The following is a 13,997-nucleotide window of genomic DNA, read 5'->3' on the forward strand; positions in this document are numbered from 1 at the left end:
TACGCATGCTGTTGGACCCCTGTCCTCCTGCCTGTCCCTCCATGTTGGGTGCCCTGGGCAGAAAGACATGGTCTTGGGGCCTGAAGGAACAATGACAGCAGGTCCTACTCTGCTATAAGGGGCCTCAGCTTCAGTCTGGACCTCCACCCACCTGTGCCGTGGGCTGCTGACTTTACCACCAGACCCAGCCACAGCCCTTAGAGGCTTTTCAGGATACACAATCTGCATGAATGGTGACCCGTGCAAATGCCCGTATGTGGTCAGTTCTGTTATTCATATTAATCAGGGGAGCTGCCTTATAAATAATTCAGAGTGGCTGCAAATCCACAAATCTTTTTCACATTGCCTGCTCTCCATAAATGTTTATTGAATGACTGAATACATTAACATACAAATGAATATTTTGCAATAGATTTTGGTATTCATATTTGCACATCTGTCTGTTGGATGTTCTGAGGATTTGCAGCCGCCCTCACAAAATGGTGAGGCACACTGCCAAAATAGGCCCCAGAGACCAAGGAAACCAGAGCACGCCTTGGGTCCCCTGCTCCTCACCTGGTGGCAGGGAATGGGGCCATCACCACAGCCGATACAAGCCTCCCGTGTGAAACCTGTCCAGCAGAGAGCCCTGAGGCTCCCACCGCACACCATGCTTGACTCGGGTGGTTAAACACCTATTCTGGGTTTTTAACTGGCAGCACAGCTGGAAGATGTTCATGCCCTAATTTCTAGACCGTGCGACCATGTCATAGCAAAAAGACGCTGCAGATTTAATTAAAGGTTATGGACCTTACAATAGGGAGATATCCTGAATTGTCTGGGTGGGCCCAACTGAACCCCACACACCATCGAAAGCAGAGACCTTTCTCTGGCCAGAGTCAGAGAGATGCAGCAGAAGGAGGAGTTGGAGAGATTCACATCAAGAGAAGGAATCCGTATGTTCTTGCTGGTTTAAGGAGGGAAGGGCAATGAGACAGGAATGCAGGCGCCCCTGGATGACAACCTGTGAGGAAATGGGGACTCTGACCCTATAACCACTAGGACCTGAATTCTGCCCACAAACTCAATGAGCTTGAAAGAAGGGCCTTCCCAGAGCCTCTAGAAAGGGCTGTAGCTCTGCTGACATCTTGAATTTGGCCTGTGGGGCCCTAAGCAGAGAACCAGCTGAGCCACCCCTTGCCCCAGCTTCTGACCCAGGGAAACTGAATAATAAGTGGGTGTCGATTTAGGGTGTCAGGTTCATGGCAATTCGTTACTATAGCAGCACGTGAGTAAGGAAGTGCTGCCTTCAGCTCTTGGGGCCCTGGTTCCTCTGTGGAGTGGAAGGGTTTGGGCCAGGGCTCTGATGCCTCTCCCAGCTCATGAGTTCTAGGATCCACGGTCAAAAATTAATTGGGTTGATAAAAGTCCCAGGATTTTTATCCTGGAGTGGAGTGGATAGTGGAGTGAGGTAGTGGATTCAACACGACCGGGTTCGGAGAGGGGCTTTACAACTGGAAACCACACTTAGAACCTTTCTGTGTTTTGTTCCTTTTCTGTAAATAGGAATAGTGACACTGACCTCACACGGATTTAAGGACTAAGTGGGGAAAATGTGTGGACAAAACCTGGTTCCTAGCATTTGTCATTTTAGAAGTCCTGTCATCGTGAGTTGGCTGCCCAGAGAAATGCAAGGGCACGACTCAGCCACATTCAAGTTTCTGTCCTCCTTGTGCCTATGATGTGGGCCAGAAGAAATGACCAGGACTTGTTATGGTTCTGAAGAGCCTGACCAGCCCACAGAGCTGCAGAAGTGGCCACATTTACTCTTTCCTTTTGTGTCCAGCAGCTGGCCTGCTTGCCCACCAGTGAGAGAAGCCCACAGAATGGGGCACTGTCGTTCAGCCCGGGGCCAGGAGTCCATTTCTTTCCCTTCCAGTTAGTAGGAACTCAGCTGGCCCAGTTCCAAGGCTGCTATTGATCTCAGGAGGTTGGAGTCATTTTTTTCTGACATTTGGGATAGTTCTAGAACTTTTCAGGCTCTCTGGTATGTATATCTCCTGGAATTTGCCATCTTGAATTCAGAAAGCTTACTGCTCCAGCTGGTGTTCACCCTATTTTACCTGTCTTGTTGACATCTCCTCTGGCAGTAAGTCAGTCATTTCTTCAAGGTGACAGGAGCCTGAGCACAGAGATGAAAAAGAAACAATAGGTCCATACAGACCTCCTGTTTCCACCGCTCCTGGCCCTCTCTGCAAAGCTCAGTAATGTTTGTGATGTCCTGCTTCCCTGGCTCCTTCTGGAAGCAGCCAGAACCAGAACCCAGCAAATGAAGAAACTCATATTATTTCCTATGCTCTGGGATAGATGTGACTAATGACCAACAAACGCTACCAATTGTCCATCTGGATAGGCCCACCTTTGGAAATGGTAGCAACAAGCCTCTTATTGACATGTAAGCTGGGGAATATCTAGCCCTTCTTCAGTCAAGCCTTGACCTTTAAAATGGCATCTATATATCCATTAGGTACATAGGTTGGAATTTTGGCTTTGCATTAGCTGAGGGACTCTTCCTTAGTTGGGTCAGTTCCTTCTCAGTGGGCCCAGTGGAGTTTAAAATGCAAGAACAGTCCAGAGAAGAGCTGAGGGAAAGTGAAACACATGAGATTAGCAGGCACTTTGCAGACTCAGAGCCAAGCACTCTAGTCAAAAACTCTGGCACCTGACAGCTGTGTGACTTTGGATAAGTTACTTACCCTTTCTGTGCCTGTGAGGGCTGTTATGAAGAGAAAAGGAATTTAAATATATAAATACGTAAAGCATTTAGACGCTGCGCTCACGTAAGTATTAGCAGTTTGTGTAGAGTCCTAATATGGTCTTGGTACTGACCGGACACTGCCGATCCCCTGAGCCAGCCCTCTTCATCCGAACAAACCAGCGCGACCGTAGGGAGGACGAACACTGAGATTAACCTTTCCACCCAAGGTTTTCCTTCTGTTGCCTGCCGCTGTGGCCCAAAGAGCATCTCTTGTGCAGAACTTATGGAGCTGGCCAGCACTGGAATCCTGCAAACCAGGTGAGGCTACTGCCTTTTCTCTTATGTACCAGGATTGCTATTCCAGATGGGCAAATTTAGAGAAAAAAAGTACATTTCTGGTACTCAGTTAAAAAAAAAATGATGTCAATAGCTCTATTGGCTCAAGATCAGCAAAAGAAGAAAGGGGAAGAAAGCTTTGCCTTTCAACAAAGCAATCAAAAATGCTGAACATGTCTTCCCCCTGCAAGACTTATTTATGGGTTTCTTTTCAGAATTCCTTCCTTTGGTGGTTAAGACATGCACGAGGTCTTTGAAGTGGGCTAGACATGTTTTCTGCGTGTGTGAGCAGCTGTTTGCCTCTCTGCCAGGCTGGTTCAGACGGACCATTTTTCCCTACGGTTTCCAGTCACTGACAGAGGGATCTTGCACAGGACTTTGCACATGATTTGGTCACCGTGAACAAAGAAGGGAATTTCATAGGTGGGCCCTTGGCTCCACCGAGAGCAGCAGTCGTCAAACGCTCCTTGCAGGCAACGTTTTCGCCAAGGCTCCATGACCCCCAAGGGGCGGCACCGCCCTGGGACAGGGGACTCAGGATCCATCTGTCCTTCCTGCTGTTCCTATGCCGCTTCCAAGTCAGAAGCTGCTTCATGGCAGTGATACATATGAGCCAGCAAAGCCCACCATGTGAAAGAGGAAGCCAATATAATTGGAAGCCTTCCCCGTTAGTTCCGAGATCCAAATGTCAGCATATTCCTCGGGGATCATGTGATGATCATGATTGTGCGTCAGTTCCAACTGATTTAACAATGATCATTCCAGTCTCTGCTTTTCTTCTCCAGGTAAAATCTACAATTCTGGAATCACAGGTTGATTAAATGTGATGATACACGAAGAAAGCGCGACCAACCCATAGTAAGTGCTTCATAAACTTTATTGTACGACTGTCATTAGCACGTGTTGCTTTACCCAGGGATTTCAGAGAAATAAAGTCTCAAAGATCGCCTCCCTTATCCGCCGATGCGGCAGCCTCTGTCTCAGCACTGCCTCTTTCCCTGGGCCTGCCAACATTCCTGATACTCTCCTGTCTCATGAAATAAAAATCCAAGGTCCCATGGTTCTGCATTCACTGTGGCTACTGTATTTTCTCCCTCCTTCATTACGAAGTCGATATCCAAGAAATTTACTTTAACTCTTGACTTTCCCTTAGTTTTCCTCCATCCATTGACCCCCTACTCCCAAGCTATGGCACCATTAGCCACTGGAACCATTGCTTCTTCCCACTGCCTTGTGTCATGGTCTCTGGCCCATTGTGTCCATTGGCTGCTCTGTGTCATTTGATTCTATGGCTCGGCACCATCCACGGCAGTGTCTGGAAGAGTGGTCAACTGGCCAGAGGGTTATTTCAAGAACACTGGAAATGTGGCAGAGCATTTGTTAAGCAACTGAATTGTTCACTTAATTTTAATTATTTAAAATTTAAAAGGACATACTTGATTCGGTTACTGAGAAACATTAAAAAAAGATTTATTTATTTATCTGAGAGAGAGAGAGAGAGAGAGAGAGAGAGCTGGGGCAGAGGCAGAGGGAGAGGGAGAGAAGAATCCCAAGCAGGATCCTTGCTGGGTGGGGGACCCAACTCAGGGTTCTATCCTAGGACCCTGAGATCATGACCTGAGCTGAAACCAAGAGTCAGGTGCCCAACTGATTGAGCCACCCAGGTGCTCTTTGAACAACATTTAAGTATGATTGGGACAACTTGGGTCTGTGAATGCAGCTTTCTCAACTGTAAATTTTATGAGATCCAGATATAGCTCACGCCTTGCTGGTAAAAATTTAGCATCTGAATTGAGATGTACAAGTGTAAAATACACACCAGGTTTCTGAGATCTGGTTTGAAACAAAGAATGTTAAGTTTCTCGGTACTTTTTATATTAATTAAAATTTGAAATCCTACAATTTTGGCTAGAGGGGGTTAAAATATGTTACTCAAGTTGGTTTCACCTACTTTGATTTTCTTCTCAGTGGAGCTACGGGAACACTGCGTCTTGCACTTTATCTCGATCTGACGGCCCTGCTGTGTGGGTCATTTGCTCCTGGAAACCCGCTCCTCCCGTGGCTTCTGAGCCCCAGCCTCTCCTCTTCCCTCTGACATGTTTCCTGAGAGCGCTGACAGTTTCCACAGCCACTCCTCAATGTTGGCGCTTCCTGGACTTCTGTCCCTTATCCCGTTCTCTTGTTACACAATCCATTTTGCTGAGTGACCACCCCCCCTCCCCCCAGCCCCGTTTGCTTGAATGTGTACAACCTATAAGATTTGCAGAAGCCTCTCTGCAGGATGACTCCAGCAGAATGTCTTTCAACACCTCAAAATCTACCTGCCACAGTTCATCCCACCTTCTTTTCTTCCTTCCTTTGAATCATGACCTTCTTCCTGGATATGTCCCCCTGTGAGTTGTACCATTACCATTTGTGCCGGAAACCAGGGCCAGGCCATTTCCCTCAGGGTTATGTCTATCAGATACTGAATCCCACAACTCCTCTTTACTGAATGATCTTCCTCCCTCCTCTTCTGGTCAGCATCAGGCCTGGCTGGACTGTGTCTTCCCTGTCCTGGCTCCCTCCCCTTGTCCAGTCTCCAGATCTAGCCAGCGTGAGGTATCTAAAACACAACCCAATGGCATTCCCTGCTTAATATCCTCCACTGGTGCCTGTTTATTAGAAAAATTGTCAAGTGCTTTTTTTTGGAGGACCATGTCAATTCAATTTTAAAAATTAAGGCATAACCGGCATGTAACATTATATTACTTTCAGGTGTACAACATAATGATCCAATATTTGTATACATTGCAAAATGATTACCACAATAAGTCTAGTTTATATCCATCACCATACACATTTTGTTTTACACATTTTACACATTTTGTTGTTGTTGTTATTGTGATGAGATCTAGTCTCTTGGCAGTTTTCAAATATACCATCCAGTATAGGTAACTATAATGGCCACGCTGTACGTGACATCTTGGTGACTTCCTTATTTTAAAAATTGGAAATTTGTACCTTTTGATCACCTTCACCCAAAATGCATGCTTGCTTGTTTTCTTTCTTTCTTTCTTTCTTTCTTTCTTTCTTTCTTTCTTTCTTTCTTTCTTTCTTTCTTTCTCTTTCTTTCTTTCTTCCTTCCTTCCTTCCTTCCTTCCTTCTTTCTTTTTTCTTTCTTTCTTTCTTTCTTTCTTTCTTTCTTTCTTTCTTTCTTTCTTTCTTTCTTTTTTTCTTTCTTTCTTTCTTTCTTTCTTTCTTCCTTCCTTTTCTTTTTAAAAAAGATTTTATTTATTCATGAGAGACACACACAGAGAGAGAGAGAGAGAGACATAGGGAGAAGGAGAAGCAGACTCTCCATGGGGAGCCCAATGCAGGACTCAATCCCAGCACCCAGGGATCCTGATCTGAGCCAAAGGCAGATGCTCAACCACTGAGCCACCCAGGTGACCCCCAGAATGCTTTCTGATGTGTTAGCTACCTAGCACAAAATCTGAAGAGGGACATAGGAGAATAGAGAGGCACAAGATTTGCTCCAAATTTCTGTCCTAAATCCTCAGGATAGTATAGATGCCCTTAGTCTACCTCTTCATCCATATCGTCTGACCCTCCTGCACCTGCTCCCAAGTCCCTCTATGCTAACAGGTGGCCCTTAGTGACAGGCCTTTCTAGGCTTTGCCCAACGGGTTTCCTCTGCCCAGAGATCCCCAAACTCACCTATCTACCTGGCCAGACAGATGCGGCTCTTTTCCAATGTCTTTACTGATGTGTCCCCCACCACAGGATAGAGAATTATCCCTTTGGGCCCCTCTGTGGAGGCTTCTGTCATGTTACCTGATTATTACCATGACTTACCAACTTGGCCACCAGTAACCTCATATTAAGATTAATGTCCCAATTATGACCAGATTACAATGGATCTGATCCAGAAACTCAATTTCCCCCGAAGTCCTTGTTAGCTCTCTGAGGGGTGGTCTCTGATTAGCTAGGATTCACGTTTGCCCGTGCTCTTCTCCTCTTCTGCTCTGTGGTAAATCTCTTGGCTCCCTGTCAATCAGGGGCTATCAGGGAAGGGAGGTGGCCTGGAAGCATGCGGATAATGAGAGGTGCATGGTCTGCAGAGAATTTTAAAAGAATGATAAAATTGACCAAAGTTAGTCTATCATCAGTACTAGCAACTCTACACAGTGGCAGAAATAGACTATTCCTTCTTACCAGGGTGGCCCTCTCTCACTGTAGGAGCATCTGTCTTTTCAACTTAAAGCATTTGTCATCTTAGCTTATCCCACTGTCTTGTAATTTCTGGTTTACTTCACTTCTCTACATCATCAATTAGATTATATATAGTGGTTGTTGTTGGTGGTGGTCAGCATTTTTGGTGGTGTTGCTTTAAAAAATTAAAATATAATTAACATGTGTTATATCAGTTACAGGTGTGCAATAGAATGATTAAACAATTCTATACATTGCACAGTGCTCAAGATAAGTGTACTCTTAATCCCTTTCACCTATTTCATCCATCCCCCCACCCACTTCCCCTTTTGCAACCATCAGTTGTTCTCTATATTTAAGAGTCTATTTTTTTGTTTGTCTCTTTTTTCTTTGTTTTGTTTCTTAAATTCCACATCTGAGTGAAATTGTATGCGAGCTGTATATCTCTGACTAACTTATTTCATTTGGCATTATACCCTCTGGATCCATCCATGTTGTCGCAAATAGTAAGATTTCCTTCTTTTTTGTGGATGAGTAATATTCCATACTGTATATATGCCATATCTTCTTTATCAATGTATCTATGGATGGACAGTTGGGTTGGTTCCATATCTTGGCTGCTGTAAATAATATTGCAATAAACATAGGAGTGCATATATCTTTTCAAATTAGTGTTTTCATTTTCTTTGGGTAAATACCCAGTAGTAAAATTACTGGATCATATGGAATTTCTATTTTTAAGTTTTTCAGGAAGCTCCATGTTGTTTTCCACAGTATCTCCACCAGTTTGCATCCCCACCAAGAGTGCACAAGGGTTCCTTTTTCTCCACATCCTCCCTAACACTTGTCAACTCTTGTGTTTTTTATTTTAGTCATTCTGACAGCCATGCGATGATATCTCCTTGTGGTCTTGATTTGCATTTCCCTGATAATTAGTGAGGCTGGGCATCTCTTCATGTGTCTGTTGACCATCTGTATGTCTTCTTTGGAAAAATGTCTGTTCATATCTTCTGCCCATTTCTATTTGGATTACTTGCTTGCTTGTTTGTTTGTATTGGTGTTGAATTGTGTAAGTTCTTTATATATTTTGGATATTAACCCCTTATCACATACATGATTTACAAATATCTTCTCCTATTTGGTTGGTTGTCTTTCTATTTTGATGATGATTTACTTCACTGTGTAAAAGCCTTTTATGTTGGTGTAGTTCCAATGGTTTAATTTTGCTTTTGTTTCCCTTGCCAAGGGAGACATATCTAGAAATGTGTTTACTATGATTAATATCAAAGAGATTACTGCCTATGTTTTCTTCTAGGAATTGTATGGTTTCAGGTCTTGTATTTAGGTCTTTAATCCATTTTGAGTTTATTTTTTTGTGTATGGTGTAAGAAAGCGATTGAGTTTCATTCTCTTGCTTGAAGGAGTCCAGTTTTCCTAACACCATTTGTTGAAGAAACTTTTTCCCATTGTATTTTCTATCTTTATTGGAAATTAACTGACCAAATAAATTTGGGTTTATTTCTGGGCTCTCTGTTTTGCTCCATTGATCTATGTGCCCATTTGTGTGCCAGTACCATACTTTTAAAATTACTATAGCTTTGTGGTACATCTTGAAATCTAGACCATATTTTTTCAAGATAGAGGCTGAACTCTATATTTATCATTTTTCAAGGCCAACATAGCGTCTACAACAAAGAGAATGTGAAAAATTTGCTGAATTGATAAATCAATGGATTTCCTCAATTTACCAGAGTATCCTGTGACAGGAAATCCTTTGTCCAAAAAGCAAGTGGTAAGAAAACAAATTCATAGTAGGGATTTATTTAAAATAACCCTTTAAAGCATAGTCTAAGTTTATTAGAGATCCAGCCAGTAGTTTATACCTAGCTTTTGTTTTTATGATATTGGAAAGGAATTGTTGCATACAGAATATAAACTTGAAGCCCTTTGAAATCTTAGATCAGTAGTGGAAAATGTGATTATTTCATTCATTACTGTTTATTGCTTAGCATGTGCTAGGCCTGTGTTATAGAGTAAAGCAGGAAAATAGACCAGTGTATTTTATTGAAATTTTCAATGATGACAGTAAAATTGATATAGTGAATACTGAATTTATAGGAAAGCTCAGTTAACCAGACAGGGAATTTTGCAAGGGTTTCCTGGGATAATGTGACGTATTCCCCCAGTACAGTGATGCTCCAGCTTCATTCATCATGGTGTCTTGGACACTTCAATCAACTAATGAAAATAAAAACCACCACACTCTCAGGCAATCTATTGATTTCTGGGTCCTTTTGGTATTCATAACAGAGATCAGAAAGTTTTTACCCATCTGGACAGATTTTATTCATCATTGTGTGTGTGTCATACATATGTGCAGAAGAAAGACTTGCTAGATTTCATCAACCAGAGCCTTTAAGGAACACATGAGATGTCTTGTCTTCTTTTTTAGAGGAAGCCCTGGTGTATGCTGCCTTTTATCTGAGCCTGAGATGGCCCTGCATTGGTGCAGAGTGGGATAAACCACCATTCATATTGTGTGGATGAACTATGGAGGGGTCAGAAGTTACTTTGGCTTAACGATTTTTTTTTTTTTAAGAGAGAGAGAAGTTGGGGAGGGACAGAGGAAGAGAGAGAATCAATCCTAAGTAGGCTCCATATCTAGTGAGAAGTCCAACACGGGGGCTTGATCTCACGACCCTGAGATCATGACCTGAGCTATAATCAAGAGACAGACGCTTAACTGACTGACCCACCCAGGTGGCCCCTGGTTTAATAATTTAAAGCCACACTTTAGAATAGTAGAAGGCGATCTTCTCTGAAAGCCTGTCCACAGTTTTTTAGACAAGTGACAAGATGTGAATCTCAGTGTGTCAATAGTATTAGTGTATTTTGGGGTGAGATTTGCTGCCTGAGCAAGAAATAAGGGTATTTTACTCATGGTTACATGTCTCTAAAAAGTTTCATGCAAGTTTCTGTGAAATAGGACTCAGTAGACAATATTAAAGAAGACTTTTCAAAATAGGCTTTGGCCTACAGATTGGACCTTAACCTAAGTCTGGCTTCAGCCCTATTGAAATTAGGTTTTCCTTTTGGGCTCTATCTATGTGATGTGAACTGCAGAGAGACTAGCAAGCATCTGAAGTCAGGTCAAACCATTTATATGGGTAGATGGGGTGAAAAAATATACAGTTTGCCATAGGAGATATTTGTATGAGACTTGGAAAGAGTAAATTAGTGGCTGTTTTTATGCTCAGCAGGTCATAGCAGGGCAGGCACCGTAGTGTGGATGGAGCCGCACGTCCCTGGCCTGCTGGCTGACCTTGTGCAGTGGAGCAGCAGTCAGGTCTGAACAGCTCTGGCTTCTGTGCATCTCCTCTTCTGTATCCGATTTACTTTGCAGGTCACCCATGTCATCATGGCTGGAGGACGCAGTGAGAGACAGATCTTCTGTCCTTCTTCCCCTGCTAGGGGCTGGCCTGCTGACCTCCTGCCCACCAAGCACCGGGCTCAGAGGTAGCCACTCACACAGGCACCTCATCTAGCTCCCAGCATGGTGGAAGGGCTATTCTCTGTAATAAAGCCCGTATTCCACACCACTCAATGTGGTCTGGGGCGCTGATTGCACTCTGGCTGAAACATGAGTTAGTTCCCTGTTTATGAGATGAGAAGGACTTGAAGGAAGAAGGTTGGCCACTCTCCTCCATGCCAAAGACCACCGAACAGGAGTGTCCTCTGGGACACAGTGAAGTGGTGACGTTAGGCCTCGGCTGCATTCCCCCAGAGACTTTGGGGGCATCTGCTTTGGAGAACTTTGGAAACAGTGGGCTCTGCTCTTTCTGCAAGGGTGGCATTGCTGGAAGGCAGAAGAATGAAAGCTTCCCAGCAGCTTCTGATGGAAGAGAGCTGTGGTAGATGAGCAGTGACCAAGGAGGCAGAAACCCAGTTCTGGCCGCAGCCCCATCTACCACTGTGGGTGGTTTGACCTCTGGCAACTTGTTTAATCTCCCTACCACCCAGGGAGGGATCAAAATATTGGGGAAATAGCGATTCCTATGTTATTGGCTGTTTGAACGATGAAGCAACCCGATTTTTGTTTAAATGCCCCACAATCCACAGTGTTACACAAGTGTTATTTTTATTGGTGTGCCCATTAAAATAGTAAATTGGATTTGCATTTCTCGATCTCTAACAATGGAAGAAAAGAAATCAATGAGTTGAAAGTCAAACTGTCCTCAAAACAACCCATGAAAGAGATGACTTTGCCCCCTAGTGATACTGTGACAGGTATGGTAGGCAGGCAGGCCAGGCCCAGGTGGCAACTAGACTGTGTACCAACAGGAATCAGAAGACACCAGCAGTCAGGGATGAACATAAATAGATCCTTGTGAAGCAGAAGAGATCTTCACCACCTTAAAGTCCCAGAAACTGTTCCCTCCACAGGCTGTCCCCACTCCCATGGCAGAAAGAATGGGATTTTCAAATGTCTTAAAAAATTGAAAGACCAAATTCAACAGGGCTCCTGCATGGAAATTTCTACCAGGATATGTCTCTCAAAGACTCAATCTCATTGCAATACCATTTCAAAATAGCTGAATTCATAAGCATCTACTGTACAGTCTTGAACTCATCTCATTTTGGAGGTGTTCTGGGAAAAGTTTGACATTTAATGGGAGTAGCTATGATCGGAAGTCTTTAGGTCAGCACCCTGGAGCATTGAATTTTTTTCGTGACTGTTTTGTGGAGAACGTCTAGTAAAAATTATTCATCTTCTTAAAGGCCCATCTGTCAGGGCAGGAACATTTTTTGCCTCTGTGGGTAGGCACAATGATGTCCCAACTAGCATGACAGTCACGGAATGAGCTGGGCTACAAAATGCTGAGACTGGGGAGAGAGAGAGAGAGAGAGAGAATGAGAGAGAAGAGAAAGAGCTCAGAGTGGTCCTGTCAAGATGCCCCTGGAGGTGGGTCAGGAGGTGAGGGAGGCCGCTGGCTTGGATCCACCAAGGTTGGCACCCATCCTCTCAGAACCAGAGTCCATGGCCTCACAAGGGGGCTCAGATGTAGTTGTGGCCACTGCTCCCATCGTGGGGGAGGAGTTTTGACAGGTGTAGGCTGGGGTGATCGAGGGTCAGGCAGGTGGGGTGCGGTGGGGGATGAGGCCCTAGAGGCATTCTCCCTTTCTGTCCAGAATTGCCCTGCTGAGAAGTTCCCCAGAATATCTGAATCTAGGCGAGCCTGAAGTAGAAACTCTGAAGACCTACACTTTGCTGGTGGTAGGGTCATAGTAAATATTTACCATCAGATTTGTTTACTCTGGTATGAAGACAATCCTGTTTCACCCTCATGCCATTCTAGTGGATTTTAATTTACTTCTTGTCATAGAAATGCAGATGGTCACCAGGTTCGCTGATTATTTTCAGTTACTCGAGACACATTTCTTTCGCTTTGCCATTTAAAAAATAAGTTCTCAAGTTCAGTTGAGGGGGACTTTCATCCTAAAATGCACAATATAATGAAAGGAAATTGCTCAATCTACTGTGGATGCAGTAGATGAGATGGTGCAAAGGAGCTTTTCCCCACCCGACCCCCATAGCTAACCATCACCCCTCTGCCGTCTTCCCAGAGGGGTCCCACGGGGTGTGGGTGTAGAGAGGGATGAAGGGGAGGAGAGGGAACAGTCTAACAGGGAAGAAGAAAGGAAAGAGACAAGATGGAAGAAGAAATAGATAACGACACAGAGGAGTAAGGGGAGAACAGGTGGGAAGGGGGTTATTTACAGGTGGGTGAGTGTGGCAGAGGCTACAGAGAGGGTTCTTGACTGTTTTTTCAGCTCTGTAGAGAAATCTGGCACACCATGAAATTCTTTGTTTCTCCAAAAGCAATCAAATCAAAAAACAAGCACACAAGAGCATGACTTAGCCACACTCCCTACCACCACTCCAGATACAGAGTGGAGTTGCCCGTGGCTGCGGGAGATGGGGTAGCTGAGGGACATGGGGCTATTAGCTATTAATCTCTTTCCTGGGAACTTAAGGCCTCTTCCAGAGCTCACAGGCTGAAGGGACAGGGGAGCAAAGTTATGATCCAGCCTCTGTGCATCACAGCTGGACACTCTGCCAAGAACCAGCTTTCTTTTTGGGCTGCATGTTAAACAAAATTGGGTTCTGGGACCAGTGGCTGTGAGGGACAGGTGACCAGAAGGTAGACAGGCTCTTGAGGAATCCCACGGGCAGATGTGGATTTGCTTAGTCCTTGAGCACTTACCACGTGCCTGGCAGGGTCACAAGTGGTCAGTGTGTTTTCCCTTTGGACCCCCCACCCTCACCCCCATGACCTGCTGGCAGTGGCTGCTGCCACATGTTAAGCCCAAATGGAGCCCAACCTGGTATTTGCCTGGTTTGGACTGTCCTGGTTGCTGGTCTGGAAGGCAGGCTTTGGGGCTGCCTGAGGCTTGCAGTGCTTGAATACAAGGGTGAACCAGCAAGGTGGTGTCCTCAGCAGAACCAGTACAATCACAGCTGAATGCTGTCGAGAAGAATCCCACCACCATCCCAATGCAGGAGTGAGTGGTCTTTGCCGAGTTGATGGTTCACTTTAAACTGGATTTGCCATCGGATTCCTCGGAAGGCAAAATATTATCAGAAGATCAAGCAGCATGTCCCCTCTGCTCTGGCCAAAGCAGAAACCCCCAGCTCTGCAACATCCTTATTCCTTTCTCCCATGTAGCA

At 44.6% G+C, this 13,997-nt stretch overlaps 1 long non-coding RNA gene across 1 annotated transcript in view; it reads left to right on the plus strand.

The window, feature by feature from the left end:
- Positions 1-2,934: 2,934 nt before the first annotated feature.
- Positions 2,935-13,997, plus strand: part of LOC106559070 — a 35,985-nt gene continuing 24,922 nt past the window's right edge. The window contains exons 1-2 of the long non-coding RNA XR_005361736.1: positions 2,935-3,055; positions 3,859-3,931. This is a non-coding gene — a long non-coding RNA (uncharacterized LOC106559070). The remainder of the gene's footprint in view (positions 3,056-3,858; positions 3,932-13,997) is intronic.

This window comes from Canis lupus, chromosome 7 (assembly GCF_011100685.1).
Source record: "Canis lupus familiaris isolate Mischka breed German Shepherd chromosome 7, alternate assembly UU_Cfam_GSD_1.0, whole genome shotgun sequence".
NCBI lineage: Eukaryota > Metazoa > Chordata > Mammalia > Carnivora > Canidae > Canis > Canis lupus.